General features: G+C 42.7%; 1 pseudogene; it reads left to right on the top strand.

Moving 5' to 3' along the window:
• The first annotated feature begins 180 nt into the window (after nt 1-180).
• Nucleotides 181-7280, top strand: LOC140618860 (glyceraldehyde-3-phosphate dehydrogenase-like; annotated as a pseudogene).
• Nucleotides 7281-14545: the final 7265 nt, after the last annotated feature.

Genomic DNA, 14545 nt, shown 5'->3' with positions numbered 1-14545 from the left:
TATCCTTGAACTGATAGTCTGGAACAAAAGCTGTTGGTGCCTCTGCTCACAAGACATGAAGTACAAATACAAGACCCAACAATAAAATGTACATTTAAAAAAATCATGGCCTTCTGCTCCTCCCTGTTTGACAGACAGTTGTATCTTCTGGTGTAGTGACAGCCGAGTTGCGGAGACATCATGGTGGAGGTCAGAGTAAATGGATTTGGCTGTATTGGGTACCTGGTCACTGGGTCTGCCTTTCACTCTGGCAAAGTGGGTATTGTCGCCATCAATGACACTTCATTGACCTCAACGACATGGTCTACATGTTCCAGTATGATTCTATCCACAGCACATTCAATGGCACAATCAAGGCTGAGAACAGGAAACTTGTCATTAATGGAAAGCTCATCTCCACCTTCCAGGAGTAAGCTCTCCCTATCAAATCTGGTGATACTGGTTCTGAGTATGTTGTGGAGTCCACTGGGGTTTTACTACCATGGAGAAGGAGGGGTCACTTGAAGGATGGGGCCAAGAGGGTCATTGTCTCTGCCCCTTCTGCTGCTGGGCGTGAACCACAAAAAGCATGACAACTCCTTTAAGATTATCAGCAATGCCTCTGGCATCACCAACTGCTTGTCCCCTCTGGCCAAGGTCATCCATGACAACCTCGGCATCTGGGAGGGCATCATGACCACAGCCCATGCAATCACTGCCACTCAGAAGACCATAGAACCGAGTAACCAGCGATGGTTCTTTTCTGGCAGACTTCTCACTGACAAATGAAGTTGGAAGAGCTGAAGATCCCAAAGGACTATGTTGTACAAGTTATCATGAGCCAGCCTTTGCAAAACCCAACACCAATAGAGAACTGATTGGTACACACCGCGGGCCGAGTGCGGTAAAGGGCTAGAGCGTGCCCGGCGGGGCCTCGGGAGAAGCTCAGGCGTGGCTCTGAGCAGAGGGGGCTGCCTCCTGCTCCTTCCGGAGCCAAGACTCGGGAGCGCGACTCCAGCAGCACAGGCCCTGGATCCCAGGGCGCCGGGGGACACAGCCCAGGATCCTGCACTCCCCATGGAACAGGCAAAGGCGGGGAGGGCACAGGATAGCGAGGACGCTCCTGCCACTGGGTTCCCTGAGCTATGCAAATCAGCGCCCCCCGCCCCTGGAGCATCCAAGCCAGTGCAGACTGGGAGACTGCGGTAGTTACTGTGGGAGCTGACTCCAGAGCTGGAGACCTGGCTGATGCCACTGTTGTTCCTCCTTGTGTCACCCTGTGCCTGGGAGGGTCGGGGCCACCAGGGAACAGAGGCCTCACAAGATAAACAGCTCCTATTGAGCCGTGCACCTGGCAGCGGGCAGGGCAGCTCCCTCGGGTGCACACACCTGAGAATCAGCACAGCAGGCCCCTCCCCCAAAAGACCAGCTGGAAGGACAGGGGAAGCAAGTTCTTGACCAAGCAACGCTGGAAAACTCCAGGGGAAGTCGAGGGATATACAGTATATAGAACCAGAGAGTACTCCTCCTTGTTGTTTTTTGTTTGTTTGTTTGTTTTTGTCTTTGTTTTTTATTCTTTGTTTTGTTTGTTTCTTTGTTTTTCCCCATTTTCTCTTTCTTTTTCTTCCTTATTCCAGTACAACTTGTTTTTAGCCACTCTGCACTAAGCAAAATGACTAGAAAGAAGAACTCACCACAAAAGAAAGAATCAAAAACAGCACTCTCTCCCATACAATTACAGAATTTGAATTACATTTCAATGGCAGAATGCCAATTCAGAAGCACCATTATAAAGCTACTGATGGCTCTGGAAAAAAGCATAAAGGATTCAAGAGACTTCATGACTGCAGAATTTAGATCTAATCAGGCAGAAATTAAAAATCAATTAAATGAGATGCAATCCAAACTGGAGGGCCTAACGATGGGGGTTAATGAGGTAGAAGAAAGAGTGAGTGACATAGAAGACAAGTTGATGGCAAGGAAGGAAGTTGAGGAAAAAAGAGAAAAACAATGAAAAGACGATGAAGAAGGGTTAAGGGAAATAAATGACAGCCTCAGAAGGAAAAATCTATGTTTAATTGTGGATCCAGGGGATGCTGAAAGGGACAGAGGACCAGAAAGTGTATTTGAACAAATCATAGCTGAGAACTTCCCTAACTTGGTGAGGGAAACAGGCATTCAGATCCAGGAGATACAGAGATCCTCCCCTAAAATCAATAAAAACCATTCAACACCTCAACATTTAATAGTGAAACTTGCAAATTCCAAAAATAAAGAGAAGATCCTTAAAGCAGCAAGAGACAAGAGATCCCTAACTTATATGGGGAGAACTATTAGATTAGCAGCAGACCTCTCCACAGAGACCTGGCAGGCCAGAAGGGGCTGGCAGGATATATTCAGGGTCCTAAATGAGAAGAACATGCAGCCAAGAATACTCTATCCAGCAAGGCTCTCATTCAGAATAGGAGAGATAAAGAGCTTCCAAGATAGGCAGAAACTGAAAGAATATGTGACCACCAAACCAGCTCTGCAAGAAATATTAAGGGGGACTCTGTAAAAGAAAGAAGATGCCCAAAGAAACAATCCACAAAAACAGGGACTGAATAGGTATTATGATGACACTAAATTCATATCTTTCAATAGTAACTCTGAATCTGAATGGGCTTAATGATCCCATCAAAAGACACAGGGTTTCAGACTGGATAAAAAAGCAAGACCCATCTATTTGCTGCCTACAAGAGACTCATTTTAGATGTAAGGACACCTACAGCCTGAAAATAAAAGGTTGGAGAACCATTTACCATTCAAATGGTCCTCAAAAGAAAGCAGGGGTAGCAATGCTCATATTAGATAAATTAAAGTTTATCCCAAAGACTGTAGTAAGATGAAGAGGGACACTATATTATACTTAAAGGATCTGTCCAAGAAGAGGAGCTAACAACCATGAATATTTATGCCCGAATGTGGGAGCTGCCAAGTATATCAATAAATTGATAACCAAAGTTAAGACATATTTATTTTTTTGACATATTTAGATAATACACTAATACTAGGAGACTTCAACATGGTGCTTTCTGTAAATGACAGATTTTCTAAGCACATAATCTCCAAAGAAACAAGAGCTTTAAATGATATACTGGACCAGATGGATTTCACAGATATTTACTGAACTTTACATCCAAACGCAACTGAATACACATTCTTCTCAAGTGCACATGGAACTATCTCCAGAATAGACCACATACTGGGTCACAAATCAGGTCTTAACCGATAACAAAAGATTAGGATTGTCCCCTGCGTATTTTCAGACCATAATGTTTTGAAACGAGAACTAAATCACAAGAAGAAATTTGGAAGAAATTCAAACACGTGGAGGTTAAAGAGCATCCTGCTAAAAGATGAAAGGGTCAACCAGGAAATTAGAGAAAAATTAAAAAGATTCATGGGAATTAATGAGAATGAAGAAACAACAGTTCAAAATCTTTGGGCAGCAAAAGCAGTCCTGAGAGGAAAATACATCTCAATACAAGCATCCCTCAAAAAATTGGAAAAAAAATCAAATGGACAAGCTAACCTTGCACCTAAAGGAACTGGAGAAAGAACAGCAAATAAAACCTACACCCAGAAGAAGAAGAGAGTTAATAAAAATTCAAAAAGAACTCAATAAAATAGAGACGAGAAGAACTGTAGAACAGATTGACAAAACCAGGAGTTGGTTCATTGAAAGAATTAATAAGATAGATAAACCATTAGCCAGCCTTATTAAAAAGAAAAAAGACTCAAATTAATAAAATCACGAATGAAAAAGGAGAGATCACAACCAATACCAAGGAAATAAAAACGATTTAAAAAACATATTATGAGCAGGTATACACCACTAAATTAGGCAATCTAGAAAAAATGGATGCATTTCTGGAAAACCACAAACTACCAAAACTGGAACAGGAAGAAATAGAAAACGTGAACAGGCCGATAACCAGGGAGGAAATTGAAGCAGTCATCAAAAACCTCCCAAGACACAAAAGTCCAGGGCCAGATGGCTTCCCAGGGGAATTCTATCAAACGTTTAAAGAAGAAATAATACCTATTCTACGAAAGCTGTTCCGAAAGCTGGAAGAGGACGGAATACTTCCAAACTCGTTTTATGAGGCCAGCATCACCTTAATTCCAAAACCAGACAAAGACTCCACCAAAAGGAGAATTATAGACCAATATCCCTGATGAACACGGAAGCAAAAATTCTCAACAAGATACTAGCCAATAGGATCCAACAATACATTAAGAAGATTATTCACCATGACCAAGTGGGATTTATCCCCGGAATGCAAAGCTGGTTCAACACTCTCAAAGCAATAAACGTGATAGATCATATCAACAAGAGAAAAAACAAGAACCATATGATCCTCTCAATAGATGCAGAGAAAGCATTTAACAAAATACAGCATCCATTCCTGATCAGAACTCTTCAGAGTGTAGGGATAGAGAGAACATTCCTTAGCATCTTAAAAGCCATCTACGAAAAGCCCACAGCAAATATCATTCTCACTGGGGAAACACTGGGAGCCTTTCCCCTAAGATCAGGAACACGGCAGGGATGTCCACTCTCACCACTGCTATTCAACATAGTACTAGAAGTCCTAGCCTCAGCAGGCAACAAAAAGAAATAAAGGCATTCAAATTGGCAAAGAAGAAGTCAAACTCTCCTTCTTCACAGATGACATTATACTGTACATAGAAAACCCAAAAGACTCCACCCCAAGATTGCTAGAACTCATACAGCAATTCGGCAGTGTGGCAGGATACAAAATCAATGCTCAGAAATCAGTGGCATTTGTCTACACTAACAGCGAGGCTGAAGAAAGAGAAATTAAGGACTCAATCCCATTTACAATTGCACCCAAAAGCATAAGATACCTAGGAATAAATCTAACCAAAGAGGTAAAGCATCTATACCCTAAAAACTATAGAACACTTCTGAAAGAAATGGAGGAAGACACAAAGAGATGGAAAAATATTCCATGCTCATTGGTTGGAAGAATTAATATTGTGAAAATGTCAATGTTACCCAGGGCAATTTATACATTTAATGCAAACCCTATCAAAATACCATGGACTTTCTTCAGAGAGTTGGAACAAATAATCATATTTGTGTGGAATCAGAAAAGACCCCGAATAGCCAGGGGAATATTGAACAAGAAAACCAGAGCCGGGGTCATCACAATGCCGGATTTCAAGTTGTACTACAAAGCTGTGGTCATCAAGACAGTGTGGTACTGGCACAAAAACAGACACATAGATCAACGGAACAGAATAGAGAACCCAGAAATGGGCCCTCAACTCTATGGTCAACTAATATTCGACAAAGCAGGAAAGACTATCCACTGGAAAAAGGACAGTCTCTTCAATAAATGGTGCTGGGAAAATTGGACAGCCACGTGCAGAAGAATGAAACTAGACCACTCTCTTTCACCAGACACAAAGATACACTCAAAATGGATGAAAGATCTAAATGTGAGACAAGAATTCATCAAAATCCTAGAGGAGAACACAGGCAACACCCTTTTAGAACTTGGCCACAGCAACTTCTTGCAAGATACATCCATGAAGGCAAGGGAAACAAAAGCAAAAATGAATTATTGGGACTTCATCAAGATAAAAAGCTTCTGCACAGCAAAAGAAACAGTCCACAAAACTAAAAGACAACCTACGGAATGGGAGAATACATTTGCAAATGACCTATCAGATAAAGGGCTAGTATCTAAGATCTATAAGGAACTTATTAAACTCAACAGCAAAGAAGCAAACAATCCAATCATGAAATGGGCAAAAGACATGAACAGAAATCTCACAGAGGAAGGCATAGACGTGGTCAACATGCACATGAGAAAATGCTCCGCATCCCTTGCCCTCAGGGAAATACAAATCAAAACCACAATGAGATACTACCTCACACCAGTGAGAATGGGGAAAATTAACAAGACAGGAAACCACAAATGTTGGAGAGGATGTGGAGAAAGGGGAACCCTCTTGCACTGTTGGTGGGAATGTGAACTGGTGCAGCCACTCTGGAAAACTGTGTGGAGGTTCCTCAAAGAGTTAAAAATAGAACTGCTCTATGACCCAGCAATTGCACTGCTGGGGATTTACCCCAAAGATACAGATGTAGTGAAACAGCAGGACACCTGCACCCCAATGTTTCTAGCAGCAATGTCCACAATAACCAAACTGTGGAAGGAGCCTCGGTGTCCATCGAAAGATGAATGGATAAAGAAGATGTGGTCTGTGTATACAATGGAATATTCCTCAGCCATTAGAAATGACAAATACCCACCATTTGCTTCAACGTGGATGGAACTGGAGGGTATTATTCTGAGTGAAGTAAGTCAATCGGAGAAAGACAAACATTATATGGTCTCATTCATTTGGGGAATATAAAAAATAGTGAAAGGGATTAAAGGGGAAAGGAGAGAAAATGAGTGGGAAATATCAGAGAGGGTAACAGACCATGAGAGACTCCTAACTCTGGGAAACGAACAAGGGGTAGTGGAAAGGGAGGTATGCGGGGGGTTGGGGTGACTGGGTGACGGGCACTGAGGGGGGCACTTGATGGGATGAGCACTGTGTGATATGCTGAATTTTGGCAAATTGAACTCCAATAAAAAATAATTTAAAAAAAGAGAACTGATTGGTCCTATTGGCTGGTCCCAATATCCCTTCCACTCCTTCTTATTGTTTGTTGTCATTTCCTCCTCTATGGTATGAAATTTATTTTAATTGCTCGAATTCCATATGAGTGGATTTAGTTCTGAGAAATTACCAGTGAAAAATTCCATCTGTGATGGAGATCAACAAAAGTAATTAATAAAACACAAAGAGAAAAAAAAAATGGGAAGCTGTCATGTGATGGCTGAGGGGCTGCCCAGGACATCATCCCTACTTCTACTGGCACTGCCAAGGCAGTAGGCTGAGCTGAATGGGAAGCTCACTGACATGACCTTCTGTGTCCCCACCCTCAACGTTGTCAGTCATGGATCTGACCTGCTGCCTGGAGAAAGCAGCCAAATATGAGGACATCAGGAAGGTGGTGGTAAAGCAGGCCCTGGAGGGCCCCCTCAATGGCATCCAGAGGTACTCTGGACCAGGTTGTCTCCCATGACTTTAACAATGACACCTGCTCTTCCTCTTTTGATGTTGGGGCTGGCATTGCTTGCTTTGTCAACCTCATTTCCTGGTATGACAATGAATTTGGTTATAGCAACCAAGTGGTGGACCTTATGGTCCACATGGCCTCCAAGGTGTAAGAGCCCCCTGGACCCCAGCCCTAGCGAGAGCAAGAAGAGAGAAGCCCTCAGCTGTTGGGCAGTCCTTGCCTCAATTCATCCAACACACTAAGAATCTCCCCCCTCCACAGTTTCCATCCCAGAACCCCTGAAGAAAATGAAGAGCTTGGGAACCCGTACCTTGTCATGTACCATCAAGGAAGTATACTGTACCCCCCATCAAAATCATGTAGGTAAATCATTACAGGAGAGGCTAAAGATAAAGTTTCTTTGACCACTTCCCTGTTCCAAGTCAAGAAGTGACCAATGTTGGGTGCATTCCTTTCTAGAGCATCAGCTATACAAATACAAGCATCTATATGTATGCTTATGCATGCCGATATACATATGTATACCATGTGTATAGATATAGACAGAGACAGAGAAACAGAGAAAAGAGATTTGGAGCACTGTATGAAATGAGTTAAATATATGACATCATATTCTACATGTCATTCTATAGCTATGATTTTACTTAACGATGTATTCCCTATCTTTTCCCCTTCCTTGTCATTACATACACACAGATCTTTCTCTTCTAATTTTCTGCATAGTGAGCTACAGTATGAATGTACTACAGTTTAATTAAACGTTCCTTGTTTGGATATGTTCAGTTTTTGCTATTTCTTTGGTTTTTGCATTTTTCTTAAAGATTTGTTTATTTATTCATGAGAGACACACAGAGAGAGAGAGGCAGAGACACAGGCAGAGGAAGAAGCAAGCTCTTTGCAGGAGCCGGATGCTGGACTCGATCCCGGATCCCAGGATCACCACCTGAGCAGAAGGCAGCCACACAACCGCTGAGCCACCCAGGCGTCCCTGGTTTTTGCTTTTTTTTTTTTTTTTTTTTTTTTACTATTACAAACTGTACTTCAGTGACCATCCTTGTTGCACAGGTCTCCTTACACATTTGTGCAAATATTTCCTTAGGGTGGATTCCGGGGGGGCTGCTGCCAAATTGCCCTCAAAAATCATTGTTCCTGTTATCTTGCTAGTAGTTTGTGAGTGCCCATTTCCTCATGAACTTGCTAACAGTGTACATTATTGTTCATTTTCATTTTTGTCAATTGTAAAGGAGAGAAAAGTGATGTCCTGTTGAGGTTTTAATTCGCATTTCCAAGACCTCTAGGAAAGCTGAGCATATTTGCATACCTCATTTCTTAGATCACCACATCTTAATATTTATGTGCCCGGGACTGCAATGGTATGTCATGCAAAATATTTCACTTTATTCTCACAACCCCTCCCTGGTGTGGTAGTGAGGAAGGAGCCACTATTTTTCCCCATGTGGCAAGTGAGTCAACAGAGACTAGCCTGTATTCACTCATCTAGTAATTGTCAGCGGCAGCAAACTCTTCTAATTAATTACACAGTATCTGTTGTCTTCTTCCTCAGTAAGAGAACCCAGGGAGTAGAGGGAGCAGCAACTTGTCAGAATTGAATCACCCCTTTCCAGCCTTCTTGGTAGGTAGAAATAGCTATATGCTAGCTCTTAAGGATGAGCTATAGATGCAGTTGAGGGTGAGAAGTGCTCCCTGTGAAGCTGTTTGAAAGGACAGTGACCATCTGATGCCTTATCCTGCTCTCCTCCCTTATTCCTCCTTGAGATGAGATTAATCAAGCTATCCAGCCATGACATACCCCCGGGGCAAACTTGAGATGGAACTAAAGTTCCAAAAATGGTGGAACAGGGAGACAGTAGGAATGTGGGACCTTGATAGTGTTATGGGGCCTGTTCTCTTCCACCCTAGACACCCTAGACTACCTACTTCTGGAATTTCTATTGCATGAATAGGAAATGATCCCCTCTGCTTTCTGTTATTACTGAGACAGCCATGGAGACAGGTTTGAGCCAAAGCCAACCCCATGATCAGGACCCTTAATCTATGCTGAATCACTGCTTTTCTATCCAGGCAACAGTCTCCACATAAAAGGATGCTTTTACTATAGTGGTCACCTCCAGCGGCCATTAAAGACTAGAAAAAATCTTTGCTCTTGGCTCTTCTTCCTCAGGACAGTAGGAGTTGCACATCCTGCCTCTGCATCAGAACAATTTCAACCTCATAACAGCAACAGAAGAGGTAGTGCTTGTGAAAAAATAAAAGTAGTAAAGGTCCAATACTATGTAACTTCCTTTACGGATGGTGTCTACACAGGGGAACTCGAACTTATAGAAATTAACTGCATGGCAAATGTTTAAAGCAAAAGTTCCAATCCTGGCTTTCCTATCATATGTGCTGTGTGATCTTAGAAAAACCATCTCATTCCTCTTAGCTCCCTTTTCTTGTTAATAAAATAAGCCTGCGTGCCACAGGCTGGTGATGAAAGTCCAGCTAGGAAATACACATAAAAGCTTTTCAAAAAAAATCACCGCCGCCCTGGCCACAGAAAGAATCACTGTATAAATATTGAATTCCCAGTGTACGTATACACCATACACAGAAAGCCTTGCGGTTATCATTATCCCATTTTAGTGACCCCAATTTTCTCCCTCTTTTTTAGCCATTATATTGTAAGGAGACCCCATGAGACCCGGGGATGTTCTCACAGTGAGGGGTAGGTGTGCCCGGATGTGTGTGTTTTTAAGATTTATCCTTTTTCTCATTGAGTTTCATATATTTCATGCAAAAGAATTGCTGAATATTCATCCATCTATCTAGTATCCCCAAGTACGCTATTAGAAATGCATTGCTTATCTATATTTTTGAAATGTTGAAATAATTCAGTGTTGATCCTTTGTGAGATAGGTTTGCTACCTTTAAACTGAAGTGACAATAATACCCCAGCCGTCTTCGATTTCTCTCCAGTTGTAGTGATATCCCTGATGCTGCTAACAAACCAGAGCCTGCCTGTGAGAATCCTGTATGTCACCATTAAATTGAAAAAGGCCTGAAGTATCAAAATCTCACTTCTGGTAGGAAAGAGAATTGAGGAAAGAGCACACCAATGGTTATTCATGAATCACTCCGGCCTGCCAGGGCCAGGATAAATACCCGCGGCCTCCTTCTCTTCTCTGGGCTCATCATTTTCTCCCTGAAGGTGTCTCACCTGCACAGGAAGAACTAGGGTGGAGGGATGCTAGTAAAAAATGATTTTTAAAGCCTCTTAAAACGCAAAAGGCTGTGTGTGGGTTACGAGCTCTTCTTATTGCATAAGCAACACAACGTCCAATTAATCTCGGCAGATTGGGGAGAGGGGATGAAAGAGTCGGTCACGTTTGGTCTAGGGTTTTGTGGCAGCCCAGGAATGTGATGAGGAAATGAAATAAATACCCGATGAAGGAACTTCTTTTAAAAGATTACAAGCCAATGGGTCCAGATTTGGGCTTCTAGTGCAACTGAAAGGAGATATCCACTCTCCAAATACTGATTCTGCATCTAAGCTGGGGAATATTCAAGCCACTTCTCCGTAAGAGGCGAGGACAGGGTGTCTGCAAGGCAATGCAGCAGTGCACAAAGAACCAGTAAAAGTGTGGCTTCCGGGTATTTTATTGTACACTTCCCGATGTCTTCTCATTGTTCAGATGGGGAGTTGCCGTTCCCACCGGCCTTGACAGCCCGGGCTATGTGACATGTTGGCAAACAATTTTACTGTTTTCCTCTCTCTCCTTATGAATGATATTTATAGACTAAGAATTGCATTTGCTTCCGTTTTCCGACACAGTTCTCTTCTTGGGCGTGGATTAAATGTAGATCTGGGTGTTGAAAGACATTTACATAAGTGCTGTTTGTGAACCGGAGGCCAGTTCTTCTATTATCGCCAGAACATTTAAATCTTAATGACTGGCATTGTTGTCTAAAAGACGGTGTTTTTCCTGCTGAGAAACTGCATTAGATTCAAGAAACAGAGCTCATTTCCATTCTCGCAGCAGTCTCTCTAGAAATGACATGCAGTGCTTGAAACTGTTTATTTCCAAATTCAGGCCTCCCTTGCATCAGTCATCAGCTTCAATTACCAGTTTTCCGGAGCCAAGCCATCAGGCAGTCTGACACCGGGGTCCGGCCTAATTCCCACCTTCTCCAGAGTCAAGAGCATAATGTGCGGATGAAAAGGTGCAAAATAGCCCGGACTTCATTAGCATGCAGGGCCTGGCTGTTCATTTGCCGGCTGCGAATGGAAGTTCTGACACTCTGAGCGGGCTGCAAAATGAGAAAAGTCCTCTTCAGGGGAGATGGGGTCCTCGGTGGTGAGGAAAGGTCATCAAAAAGACAGCCACTGCCCTTGCTCCCTGCTCTCCAGGACTGCTTATTGATTCCAGGGACACCTCATTACACGCCGGATCAACATATTATTGCCATGTTCTGGGACTGAATTGTTTACAAGTGTCTTTATCACCGGCAAAGGCCTGCCCGGCGATGCATGACTACACTCATTTGGCTGTGACCCGCCAATTATATGTTATCCGATATGTTGCTGGGTATCTTGATCTTTGCCCGGGTCTTCTCTCGGCATCAACACAGTCCCATTTACTACTTCTTTCTAACCACTCTTTGGGAAAGTAGCCATTAGCCTGTCAGTATATAAGTGTGTGTGTGTGTGTGTGTGCGCGTGTGTGTGTGTGTGTGTGTGTGTCCTCTGCTATAGGAAATTTGAACGTGGTTTCTCCCTTGCTTGCTGTGCATAAGATTCATAATCAGTTGGGAGAAAAAAAAATCTGTCTCTTTCACACACACACACACACCTTTTCTTTTCTTTTTTTTTTTTTTTATGGCATCAAGAACCCACACGATTTGCAATCAGTATGCATGGCAGAGAGCATAATGCGGCTTGTTACTGAGCTCCCTCTGCTTACATTTAGGCCCTACGAGAGAGCTGTCATATTTTATTTGGGCATAGCCACTGCAAACCACTGCACAGGACCATTTTAATCTTTCATTACAGACACTTCTATGGCTCCATAAAAGAAAGAGTGGAAGAGCAACTCGATTAAAAACTCAGTAAAGAGACTGTGGAACCTATCCTCCTCCCCCAAAAAGTGGAGCTGAAGCCATGGTTTAGAACTGAGTGCATTCCAATGCAACTTGATTTCCATCTCCCCTCCAATGGTGACTACTGACAGAGTTTTAATGATGTTACGGATTGACAACTTTGGTTTGTTATTATGAACGCTGCTTAGGAAGTTTTAATGACTGCCAAACATTTGGGCTATCTCAACTAAGTACTAAAAGGAGGCCATTTCATTTACATCTCCAATTGCCATCAGAAATGGTTCTTTAATGAGTTTTCCAGGAGCGTGAGGGGGAGGGGGGGAGGGGGTGGGGGGAGGATGTAAAGCAAATGCCAAGAAATTTGCCTTTACTTTCCCTGGAAGAATACATCCTTGGCAACGGGCACAAATTATAATGAGTGAAATGAAACTCAAAAATCTAACTGCCTTCAGAAAGGTGACATCTGTAAGTACATTCATTTCCAGCAGTTTCCCAGATTTGTCTGTTATTTCTCTTTAAATTAATTTTCTCCAGGCATATTTTTTCTCTTTTTGATTTTTGGAGCAGAGTCTTAGAAAGTTAGAGTTCTTTTTATTCTTTCTGAAATCCCTGGGCCCTAGCTTCCTGACAAATAACTTACTGAAAAGGCTTTTATGACTCATAAAGGCCCCTCATCAGGGTGCTTCAGCCCAATTAAAGAGTCAATGAGAGATGTTTGCCCCACCAAGTGTTGAAGGACACTGCAAATTCTGTAGTGTCATCATCCAACAAATAGCCTTTGGGAGAGGAGAAGATGATGGGAAGGATTATTCTTGCTTGCTTTTTTTTTTTTTTTTTGAGACATGATTGCATATGCAGAAGTTTGGTCAAGGGATAAAGATGGAACAAGCAGGACTGTTCACCAAATTTCCCATCTGAGTAGCAATTCTCAATATGGTTGGGATTCAGCGAATGCCAAAATGGATGACTCTCAATAACTAGAGGCCATCCAAAAGGGAAGGGTTTCTCTTTTTTTTTTTTTTAAGATTTTATTTATTCATTCATAGAGACACACACAGAGAGAGAGGCAGAGACACAGGCAGAGGGAGAAGCAGGCTCCATGCAGAGAGCCCGACATGGGACTCGATCCAGGGTCTCCAGGATCACGCCCTGGGCTGCAGGCGGCGCTAAACCGCTGCGCCCCTGGGACTGCCCGCAAAAGGGAAAGGTTTCTTTACACACTTATAAAAGGTTGTAACAATAAAGCAGCGAGAGTTCCCTGTCAATGGACAATCTCGGGTTGAAGGTTCTGAGCAGAAGGAAGAGCTCCATCCAGGGTTTCTGCCAATTTTTATAACCAGCTCATCTATTATTTCAATCATCAAAAAGAATTCCTCACTGTTACCGCTTTAACACCTCATTTTCTTTATGACTCTTCCAAATTGGGACCAAAGATTCTCTTCGAGTAACAGGATGGCCTGTAATCCTGGATCCTCTGGATTTCTTCTCCATCTTAAGGAATCATGTCTTTGTAAATTTCTGATAGTTAATGGAAAATCCATACACAGACTGTGCAAGCACAGCGATGTGGTAAAGTGATCTTTTTGTAACTAACAAAAAGAGAACCTTGAAATAGCAAGTGTTGGAGATGATGTGGAGAAAAGGGAACCCTAGGGATCCCTGGGTGGCTCAGCGGTTTGGAGCCTGGCTTCGGCCCAGGGCGTGGTCCTGGAGTCCCGGTATGGAGTCCCACATCAGGCTCCCTGCGTGGAGCCTGCTTCTCCCTCTGCCTGTGTCTCTGCCTCTCTCTCTCTCTCTCTCTCTCTCTCTGTCTCTCGTGAATGAATAAAGAAAATTTTTTTAAAAATTAAAAAAAAAAAAAAGAAAAGGGAACCCTCATGGACTCTTGGTGAGAGTGTAAATTGGTGCAGCCACTGTGGGGAATGGAGGTTCCTCAAAAAATTAAAAATAGAAATACCATGTGATCCATTGATTCCACCGCTGGGCTTTTACCCAGAGAAAATGAAAATACCAATTCAAAAAGTTATATGTCTTTCTTTTTTTTTTTTTTAATTTATTTATGATAGTCACAGAGAGAGAGAGAGAGAGAGGCAGAGACATAGGCAGAGGGAGAAGCAGGCTCCATGCACCGGGAGCCTGATGTGGGATTCGATCCCGGGTCTCCAGGATCGCGCCCTGGGCCAAAGGCAGGCGCCAAACTGCTGCGCCACCCAGGGATCCCAGTTATATGTCTTTCTATGTTTATTGCAGCATTATTTACAATAGCCAAGATATAGAAGCAATTCAAGTGTCCATCCATACAAGAATGGATAAAGAACA

Source organism: Canis lupus, chromosome 26, assembly GCF_048164855.1.
Source record: "Canis lupus baileyi chromosome 26, mCanLup2.hap1, whole genome shotgun sequence".
In the NCBI taxonomy this organism is placed as follows: domain Eukaryota; kingdom Metazoa; phylum Chordata; class Mammalia; order Carnivora; family Canidae; genus Canis; species Canis lupus.
Note: the sequence above shows the minus strand (reverse complement) of the source record. Positions and strands in the feature narration are given on the sequence as shown.